Consider the following 11,558-nt stretch of genomic DNA (forward strand, 5'->3'; position numbering starts at 1 on the left):
TGAAATATACATCCACAGAGTTGCATTTTTTTATTCTTTTGCCATAGAGATTATGGAACAAGGTAGAGTGAGCTCTCTGTGGTGAACATCAAGTCTCTGGGAAGTAACAGAGAAGCAAATCTTTTGTATAGGTGCAAGGAAAGAAGGAAGGAGATAGTCCTTGTGGATTATCTATAACAGCGATAAATTTCCTTGCATAAGTTAGAGATAAATAATCCTGTGTAAATGTGCACAAAAGAAAGGAAGGAAGGAGAAAATCCTTGTGGATGATCTAATAGAGATACAGACTTCAGTGCATATGTAGAAGGAAGGGAGGAAATAATCTACGTAATTTTATCTGTTACACATACAGATTTCTATGTACAGATTAGTTCTGACTTAAATTCATGCCTGGTTGTCTCCTTTTTTTCTTAAATTTGATTTGTGTTTGAATCTCTAGAGATTCCCAGGTGGCTTAGTGGTGACGGTTCCGCCTACCAATACAGGACACGTGGGTTTGATCCCTGGGTCAGAACAATCCTCTGGAGGAGGAAATGGCAACCCACTCCAGTATCCATGCCTGGAGAACCCATGAACAGAGGAGCCTGCCAGGCTATATAGCCCCTGAGGTCACAAAGGGCCGGACATGACTGAGCACACACGCAGTAAAAACAACACCTCAGAGCCTCTCTTTGTGCCTTAAATCACTGCCCCTGTATCTCTTTGTTTCCTAATATGGCCTAAAAGGGACATCGATGAGGGAAGGTTTCAATGAAGGGCTCCTTGCCAGGCTGTGTCAAACCCATCCCTGTCCAGCCCTGGGAATCAGGCCTGCTCTGGTTCCAGTGATCAGGTGGTATGCAGGTCAGGGAGGGTGGAGAGAATACACAGGCATTACTTTTCTCCCCGCTCTGTTCCTTTATCTCATGCTGATGCCCCGCTGAAGTATAGTAAATTTGCAGATTTTGCATGTCCTCAGAGGACAACAGACTGATTCAGTTATTATCGATAAATAAAGCGTATTTGTACCTTTGGTTCTTTTGCCGTAGACGTGATTGAACAAAGTGGAGTCAAGTTCTCTGTGTTGAACACCAGGTTCCTGTGGAGTAACTGGTAGAGATCCAGTGTTTCTGAATCATGGAAGGAGCAAATGATGGTCTTTGTGGATTACGGATTAGAGACAGAGTTCTATGTATTTGTTAGTGATAAATATTTCTGTGTCTATTTGCATGGAAGGAGGAAGGAAGGAGGGAGGTAATCCTTGTGGATTCTGTTCAGTCGCTCAGCTGTGTCCAACTCTTTGCAACCCCATGGACTGCAGCACGCCAGGCTTCCCTGTCCTTCACCAACTGCTGGAGCTTGCTCAAACTCATGTCCATCGAGTTGGACACAGATAGAGTTCTGTGCATACATTAGAACCAACTTCTAAATCATCTGTGGCCATTCCCCTGCCATATTTTTTTTAATCCCTGCTTTGTGTTTTAATCTGAGAGCCTCATTGTGTGTTTTTAATTACTTCCCATGTATCTCTTTTTAATAGTGCCTAGAAGAGACATCATATGCTTTACCTTCCTCTGTTGCTGAGTTCACATTTTGTATAATCCTCCTCTTGTGGGGAGAAGTATCATAATTGCATAATTTCAGTGGCAGTTTTTCATATCTGAGTAGTAGCCTATTGTATATAAGTACCACATTTATTGACCATTTAATTTTTTTTCATTTATTTTTATTAGTTGTATGCTAATTACTTTACAATATTGTAGTGGGTTTTGTCATACATTGACATGAATCAGCCATGGACTTACATGTATTCCCCATCCTGATCCCCCCTACCACCTTCCTCTCTACCCGATCCCTCTGAGTCTTCCCAGTGCACCAGGCCCAAGCACTTGTCTCATGCATCCAACCTGGGCTGGTGATCTGTTTCACCCTAGATAATATACAACCATTTAATTTTTGATGAACCTTTCCTTGGTTCTGTGTTCTGGTTTTTGGAAGTAGCAGTGCAGTGAGCATTGGGGTGCATGTGTCATTTTGAATGATGGTTTTTCATAACATTGGCCCAGGCATGGGTATTAAAATCCTAGGCTTTGGTCTCTTGAATTTTTTTGTTCTGGCCAGTGGAGGCTATTCTTTCAGGGGTTGTTTCCAATTTCCGTTCCCCTGAAACTTGCAGGAGGGTTGGATCATCCCAGCCCTCTCCCCCATTTAGGGTTTGCAGAAGGCAGGATGGCCATTCTGTCAGATGGAATGTGGTTTCTTGTTGTCCATTTGATTAGTATTCCTCCTGTAAAAATTAGCAATGCTGAACATCTTGTCCTATGACTGCTTAGGGTTATCTTCCTGAAAGGGTGTGGGGAAATTTATGTTTGCAATTGGCCTCTTGAAAGTCGGTTGTGTTTGGAACTGATTTCTGCAGTACTCACCCCAGGTTCTTTCCTGAGGGCAGCTGTCATTAACAGTTCCGCAGGCCTTGGGACTTGGAGGTGCCAGTAAGCACAGGTGCGCAACTTGTAGTTATAGGAAATGTCCACAAGGTGAAAGCACTTCTTCATGCTCATCTCTGCTTCCACCTGGAACCAGTTCAGTTCAGTTCAGCAGCTCAGTCGTGTCCAACTCTCTTTGTGACCCCATGAATCGCAGCACGCCAGGCCTCCCTGTCCATTACCAACTCCCGGAGTTTACTCAAACTCATGCCCATCGAGTCAGTGATGCCATCCAACAATCTCATCCTCTGTCGGCCCCTTCTCCTCCTGCCCTCAACCTCTCCCAGCATCAGGGTCTTTTCCAATGAGTCAGTTCTTCGAATCAGGTGGCCAAAGTATTGGAGTTTCAGCTTCAACATCAGTCCTTCCAGTGAATATTCAGGACTGATTTCCCTTAGAATAGACTGGTTGGATCTCCTTGCAGTCCAAGGGACTCTCACAGTTCAAAAGCATCAATTCTTCAGCGCTCAGCTTTCTTTATGGTCCAACTCTCAAATCCACACATGACTACTGGAAACCCTGCTTATTTAACTTATATGCAGAGTACATCATGTGAAATGTCAGGCTGGATGAAGCACAAGCTGGAATCAAGATTGCTGGGGAAAATATCAATAACCTCAGATATACAGATGACACCACCCTTATGGCAGGAAGTGAAGAAGAACTAAAGAGCCTCTTGATGAAAGTGAAAGCGGAGAGTGAAAAAGTTGGCTTAAAACTCAACATTCAGACAACTAAGATCATGGCACCCAGTCCCATCACTTCGTGGCAAATAGATGGGGAAACAATAGAAACAAGGAGAGACTTTACTTTGGGGGGCTCCAAAATCACTGCAGATGGTGACTGAAGCTGTGAAATTAAAAGATGCTTGCTCCTTGGAAGAAAAGCTGTGACCAACCTAGACAGCATATTAAAAAGCAGAGACATTACTTTGCCAACAAAGGTCCATCTAGTCAAAGCTATGGTTTTTCCAGTGGTCACCTGTAAGCACAGCCTCAGGGGAAGTCAGCTTCCTGGGCTGTGAATTAGTGTGGAGTGTGCAGAGCAAACACCCAAGGGCTTGTGTCTCACTCTCTTCCCCCGAACCTTCACCTCTCCCCTCCAGAATCACCCATACCTGGGACATCCCTCCCTGTTGAGGTGCCTAGGAGGCTGCACGCTCGGGAAGGAGGCTTCAGCTGGGGGCCCCAGCCCTACGGATCTGGATACTTGGTGACTTGACCCTGGTCCTTGAGGCCAGACGGTCGTGGCACCATCAGAGTGCACGGGGTGAACGAGACAGTTCATGCTTAAGAGGGGTCTCAGTGCAGGGCACCCTACCACATGTGTCACCCCCAACCCAGTCCAGCCTTGGGACTGAAACCTACTCTGGTTCCAGGGATCAGCTAGCATCCAGGGACATTTGAGGGGATAAGCTAGGCAATATTTTCCTTCCTTTTGTTTTTCTTTATTCTCATGCTGGGTCACACACCTGGTTCTTAATCACCTGGGTCACACAGCCTGTGGCATAAGCCCTCTTGGAGGAGGTCGCCATTAATCCCATCGTAGAGCAGATGACCCACAAATTGCAGAACAATTATACCAAAGAAATTCTTGCACTGTTAAGAAAGTTCCAGGACCCACAACAGATTTCCCAACCTGGGGATCTGACAAAGGGACTGAGAATGCCCGGGAATCTGATTTTGGAGGCCGATGGGATTTGATTACAGAACTCACACAGGACTGGGGAAACAGACTCTTGGAGGGTATAAACAAAACCTTGTGTGACTAGGACCCAGGAGAAAGGGGCGGTGACCCCACAGACACTAATCCAGACTTGCCTGTGTGTGTCCAGGAGTCTCTGGCGGAGGAGTGGGTCAGCAGTGGCCTGCTGCAGGGTGGGGGATGCTGAGTGTGACAGTGTGTGCAAGGGACCTTTTGAAGGAGGTTGCCATTATCTTCATTACCTCCACCATCGTTTGTCTCAGGTCAAACAACAGGGGGGAATACAGCCCCGCCTATCAACAGAAAATTGGATTAAAGATTTGCTGAGCATGGCCCCACCCATCAGAATAAGACCCAGTTTCCCCTCCAAGTCAGTCTCCCCCATCAGCAAGCTTCCATAAATCTCTTATCCTTATCCACAAGAGAGCAGAATGAATGAAAACCACAATCAAAGGAAACTAATCAAACTGATCACAGGGACCACAGCCTTGCCTAACTCAATGAAACTATGAGCCATGCCATGTAGGGCCACCCAAGACAGGTGGGTCATGGTGGAGAGTTCTGACAAAAAATGATCCACTGGAGAAGGGAATGGGAAACCACTTCAGTATTCGTGTCTTGAGAACTCAGTGAGTAGTATGAAAAGGCAAAAAGACATGACACTGAAAGATGAACTCCCCAGGTTGGTAGGTGCCCAATATTCTACTGGAGAAGAGTGGAGAAATAACTCCAGAAAGAATGAAGAGACAGGACCCAAAGTGAAATGATGCCCAGCTGTGAATGTGACTCATGATGAAAGTAAAGTCTGTGCTCGCTTTGGCAGCACATATACTAAAAGTGGAATGACACAGAGAAGATTAGCATGGCCCCTGCGCAAGGGTGACATGCAAATTCATGAAGCATTCCATATTTTTAAAGCCATCTTGAGAAAGAAGAATGGAACTGGAGGAATCAACCTGCCTGACTTCAGGCTCTACTACAAAGCCATAGTCATCAAGACAGCATGGTAGTGGCACAAAGACAGAAATATAGATCAATGGAACAGAATAGAAAGCCCAGAGATAAATCCACGAACCTACGGACACCTTATCTTCAACAAAGAAGGCAAGAATATACAATGGAGAAAAAACAACCTCTTTAACAAGTGGTGCTGGGAAAACTGGTCAACCAGTTGTAAAAGAATGAAACTAGAACACTTTCTAACACCATACACAAAAATAAACTCAAAATGGATTAAAGATCTAAATGTAAGACCAGAAACTATAAAACTCCTAGAGGAGAACATAGGCAAAACACTCTCCGACATAAATCACAGCAAGATCCTCTATGACCCACCTCCTAGAATATTGGAAATAAAAGCAAAAATAAACAAATAGGACCTAATTAAACTTAAAAGCTTTTGAACAACAAAGGAAACTATAAGCAAGTTTCTTCCATCCTTCAGAATGGAAGAAAATAAAGCAAATGAAGCAACTGACAAAGAATAAATCTCAAAAATATACAAGCAACTCCTGCAGCTCAATTCCAGAAAAATAAATGACCCAATCAAAAAATGGGCCAAAGATCTAAACAGATATTTTTCCAAAGAAGACATACAGATGGCTAACAAACACATGAAAAGATGTTCAACATCACTCATTATCAGAGAAATGCAAATCAAAACCTCAATAAGGTACCATTACACACCAGTCAGAATGGCTGCTATCCAAAAGTCTACAAACAATAAATGCTGGAGAGGGTGTGGAGAAAAGGGAACCCTCTCACACTGTTGGTGGGAATGCAAACTAGTACAGCCACTATGGAGAACAGTGTGGAAATGCCTTAAAAAACTGGAATAGAATTGCCATATGACCCAGCAATCCCACTCCTGGGTATACACACTGAGGAAACCAGGTCTGAAAGAGACACGTGCACCCCAGTGTTCATCACAGCACTGTTTATAATAGCCAGGACATGGAAGCAACCTAGATGCCCATAAGCAGACGAATGGATAAGGAAGCTGTGGTACATATACACCATGGAATATTACTCAGCCATTAAAGAGAATTCATTTGAATCAGTTCTAATGAGATGGATGAAACTGGAGCCCATTACACAGAGTGAAGTAGGCCAGAAAGATAAAGACCAATACAGTATACTAACGCATTTATATGGAATTTAGAAAGATGGTAATGATAATCCTATAGGCAAAACAAAAAAAGAGACACAGATATACAGAACAGACTTTTGGACTCTGTGGGAGAAGGCAAGGGTGGGATGTTCTGAGAGAACAGCATTGAAACAAGTATACTATCAAGGGTGAAACAGATCACCAGCCCAAGTTGGATGCGTGAGACAAGCGCTCAGGGCTGGTGCACTGGGAAGACCCAGAGGGATGGGATGGGGAGGGAGGAGGGAAGGGGGATCAGGCAGGATGGGGAACACATGTAAATCCATGGCTGATTCATGTCAATGTATGACAAAAACCACTGCAATATTTTAAAGTAATTAGCCTCCAACTAATAAAAATAAATGGAAAAAAAAAAAAAAAAGCTTAGCACCAAAGAAAAAAAAAGAAAGTGAAGTCCATGCTATAAAGAACAATATTGCATAGTAACCTGGAATGTTAGGTCCATGAAACAAGGTAAATTAGTCGTCAAACAGGAGATAGCAAGAGTGAACATTGACATTTTAGGAATCAGTGAACTAAAATGGACTGGAATGGGGAAATTTAATTCAGATGACCATTTTATCTACTACTATGGGCAAGAATTCCTTAGAAGAAATGGAGTAGCCCTCACAGTCAACAAAGGAGTCCGAAATGGAATACTTGGGTGCAATCCCAAAAACAGCAGAATGATCTCTGTTCATTTCCAAGGCAAACCACTCAATATCACAGTAATCCAAGTCTATGCCCTGACCAGTAATAGTGAAGAAGCTGCAGTTGAATGGTTCTATGAAGACATACAAGACCTTCTAGAACTAATACCCAAAAAAGATGTCCTTTTCATCGTAGGGCACTGGGATGCAAAAGTAGGAAATCAAGAGATACCTGGAGTAACAGGCAAAATTGGCATTGGAGTACAAAATGAGGCAGGGCAAAGGCTAAAAGAGTTTTGCAAGAGAATGCACTGGTCATAGCAAACACCCTCTTCCAACAACACAAGAGAAGATTCTACACATAGACATCACTAGATGGTCAATACCGAAATCAGATTGATTATATTCTTTGCAGCCAAAGATGAAGAAGCACTATTGGTTCAGTTCAGTCGCTCAGTCATGTCTGACTCTTTACGACCCCATGAACTGCAGCACGCCAGGCCTCCCTGTCCAACACCAACTCCCAGAGCCCACCCAAACTCATGTCCATTGAGTTGGTGATGCCATCCAGCCATCTCATCCTCAGTCATCCCCTTCTCCTCCTGCTCTCAATCTTACCCAGCATGAGGGTCATTTCAAATGAGTCAGCTGTTTGCATCAGGTGGCCAAAGTATTGAAGTTTCAGCTTCAACATCAGACCTTCCAATGAACACCCAGGACTGATCTCCTTTAGGATGGACTGGTTGGATCTCCTTGCAGTCCAAGGGACTCTCAAGAGTCTTCTCCAACACCACAGTTCAAAGGCATCAATTCTTTGGCGCTCAATTTTCTTTATAGTCCAACTCTCACATCCATACATGACCACTGAAAAACCATAACCCTGACTAGATGGACCTTTGTTGGCCAAGTAATGTCTCTGCTTTTTAATATGCTGTCTAGGTTGGTCATAACTTTTCTTCCAAGGAGCGAACGTCTTCTAATTTCATGGTTGCAGTTACCACCTGCAGTGGTTTTGGAGCCCAAAAATATAAACTATGACAGTTTCCATTGTTTCCCCATCTATTTCCCATGAAGTGATAGGACCAGATGCCATGATCTTAGTTTTTTGAATGTTGAGTTTTAGGCCAACTTTTTCACTCTCCACTTTCACTTTCATCAAGAGGCGCTTTAGTTCCTCTTCACTTTCTGCCATAAGGGTGGTGTCATCTGCATATCTGAGGTTATTGATATTTCCCCCAGCAATCTTGATTCCAGGTTGTGCTTCATCCAGCCTGGCATTTCACATGATGTACTCTGCATGTAAGTTAAATAAGCAGGGTGACAATATTACAGCCTTGACATATTGTTTTCCCAAATTTGGAACCAGTCTGTTGTTCCATGTCTGGTTCTAACTGTTGCTTCTTGACCTGCATACAGGTTTCTCAGGAGGCAGGTGAGGTGGTCTGGTATTCCCATCTCTTGAAGAATTTTCCACAGTTTGTTGTGATCCACACAGTCAAAGGCTGTGTAGTTCTAAGTGTCCAAAATGTGCTTTTAGGTTTTAAAGACACATATCTATTCACATTTGGACTTTCCCCATACTGTTTATGAGATATTGTCAGTAGAAATCTTTTGGTATACCTAGGTCCTTATTGGGAGAAGACAATGGCACCCCACTCCAGTACTCTTGCCTGGAGAATCCCAGGGATGGCGGAGCCTGGAGGGCTGACGTCTGTGGGGTCACACAGAGTCGGACACGACTGAAGTGACAGCAGCAGTAGGTCCTTATTGATTTTCCTCTTTATATGGAATGACTATATTTGTTTCATCTAAGACTTTGGATTTATTCTTGCACCACTTTATCTCCTTTACTATGCATAACTTTGGTTTTTAAGTCTCTGAATTGATTCTCTTAGTTCGTTGGTGTGTATATTTAGATTCTAACTGTAAGTGATATGAGATTTTTCTGTGACTGACTTCTTCACTTAGTTAGATTACCCCTAGTTTTGTCTATGTTCTTCAAATCTCATTATTTCATCCTTTCTTGGCTGAGTCATATTGCATTGTGTACCTGTGTCACATATTCATTATCTATTCACTTCTCCCAAAATACTGTGTTTGCCTCCATTTGTTGGATATTATAAATCTAGTCCAGTGCAACTTGGCTGCATGAATTTTTTCAAAATTTTGCTTTCTCCTCAAGCACTCTTTGTTGTGGTTCTGCAGAATTTTATGGTAGACCTATTTTTATCTCTTGAAGGCAGTTCTATACTCCTCTCTATAGTGACCTTTATCGTTTACATGTGACTAGGACCTTTGTGTTAGCTGCTCTGTTCTGTCTGACTCTTTGCAACCCCATGGGGGGTAGCCCGCCAGGCTTCTCTGTCCATGGGACCCTCCAGGCAAGAACGCTGGAGTGGGGAGCTGTTACTGATCAAGGGATAGAGCCCCTGGTCTTCTGAATTGCTTTACAGGATACCATTTTCTCCATGCCTTTTCCACCATTGATTCTTTGTAGGATTTTCATGACCGCCTTTCAGGTTGACGGAGAGTGATCCCTCCTCGTAGTTATGATTTGCGTGTCTGTCATAAGTCACCAGGTTCAGCAGCTTTTCATGGACTATTTTTTTAAGCAGCATATGAAGTTACTTTAGAAATTTTCTTCTTGATTGCTTGCCCAGTTTTTATTATTTTCAATTGGTTTCCCTTAAAAATGTTTCAAGTGCAACTATCAGTTAATGCCCAGTAGTCCTTGTGAATATGAAGTAACCATGAATAATAGTTAGAATGCTGATTTTTCGGAAAGGACCACTGGTGGCAGAATTTCTTCTTGCCCTACACTTGTTACTATGGTAACTGGAGACTTAGCCTTTAGTCCTGGTTCCTCCTTGAAAATCAGTTTGGAATGTGAGAGCTTGTGTGTCCTTACTTCATCTTTTTGTCTTTTTTTTTTTTTTTAAGTAGAGGTAATGTGTATTTTTATTAGAGTAAAATTTGACTTACATTGTTGTTTTTTCTCTAGAGTTTCGAAACTTCGTTCTTTTATACCGGTGCATGTATCTATTCATGTTTGTTTTCTTTTTTTATCCCCACATATAGGTTATTTTAAAGTATTTAATACACTTCTCTTAGTAAGTAGTTCCATGTAGGTTATATATTTTACATGCTTCTTTGGTATAAGTTGATCCCAACCTCCACCTAATTAACCCTTCCACCACCAATTTAACCCTTCCACCACCAATTTTTTTTTTTTTCTGGTGGATAATTAAGATTTCCTAAGATGTGTGGTTATTTGGAATCTAAGTGAGCTTATTGGGAACAATTTCCCAATCTTCCCTGCAAGTGATATCATAATTTCTATTTTCCTAGTGAATGACTTCTCTTACTAAGATTCTCTCTCTACAAATGACGTATGTCTGCAAATGATATTATTTCAATTTTTTCATGCTTGAATCATATTCCATTGTGTAGATGTGTGATTTTTCCTTTACCCATTCATCTTTGCCCATGCAATTTCTTTCATTTCAAGTCTTTCTGATTGTATACCCTATTGCAATGCACTCCTTGGTGCATGTGTGTTTCAAATTCAGGTTTTCTCGGTGTATATTCATAGGAGTGGGACTATGGCGTCTTAATGCACTTTCATTTTTACCTTAAAAATGCCCTTCCACCAGCATGAAAAAGGGGCCCTCTTTTCCTAACCCCACTGCAGCATTCTTGAATGTAGACTTTTTGATAGTGGCCTTTTGCCTTCAATAAGGTGGTACGTCATTGTCATTTAGATTTTTAGTGTCTCATGATTTGCCTTATGTGTAACTTTTTATGTGCTGTATTTTAAACATTTATTTACCTTCTTATATTTTCTTGTGATAGTTTTCCCTGTTGCATTTTTTCTATTATATTCCTTTTTTTTTTTTTTTTTTTTTTTTTTGGAGTGTAGGTAGAATTTAAGTTCCCTAAAGGACAGGGAAGCCTGGCATGCTGCAATGCATAGGATCACAAAACAAGCCAGTTTAGCAACTGAACAGCAAAGCAATTATTTATAGGTTGCTCTGTGGGGGCAGGATTCCCTCGTGTCCAGCTGATGTTACTCATGATATGAGAACCTAAGTGAAATTTCTGCTTTGGGATTGTAAATTAGAATGGAGTGTACCAGAACAGACACCCAAAGGTTTGTGTCTCCTTCCCAATTTTTTTCATTAAATACAATTTTATTTCTCATTGTAAGTAATAAGTGTTAGCTGTTCAGTCATGTTAGGCCCTTTGTAACCCCATGGACTGTGTAGCCTGCCAGGCTCCTGTGCCCATGGAATTTTCCAGGCAAGCATACTGGACTGGGTTGCCATTTCTTTCTCCAGGTATCTTCCCAACTCAGGGATCAAACCTGGGTTTCACCATCTGAGTCACCACAATATATGTGTGTGTGTGTGTGTGTGTGTGTGTATGTGTTGATGTAGGTTGCAGGTGTACAAAATCTGCTTTTTAATTTTAAATATATATATATATATATTCACATTGGATTTCTTTCCTATCTAATTTATTACACAATGTTGATATAACTCGCTTCGCATACCTAGGTCCTTGTGGATTATCTATTTCATATGGAATGGT

The 11,558-nt window shown here is 42.0% G+C and overlaps 1 non-coding gene across 1 annotated transcript; it reads left to right on the forward strand.

Annotated features, from left to right (window-relative positions):
- The first annotated feature begins 4,976 nt into the window (after positions 1 to 4,976).
- On the forward strand, positions 4,977 to 5,083 carry LOC136170053 (U6 spliceosomal RNA). The gene has a single exon (XR_010663511.1). It is a non-coding gene; the product is annotated as a U6 spliceosomal RNA (small nuclear RNA).
- Positions 5,084 to 11,558: the final 6,475 nt, after the last annotated feature.

The sequence above is a fragment of the Muntiacus reevesi genome, chromosome 5, assembly GCF_963930625.1.
Source record: "Muntiacus reevesi chromosome 5, mMunRee1.1, whole genome shotgun sequence".
Taxonomy (NCBI): domain Eukaryota; kingdom Metazoa; phylum Chordata; class Mammalia; order Artiodactyla; family Cervidae; genus Muntiacus; species Muntiacus reevesi.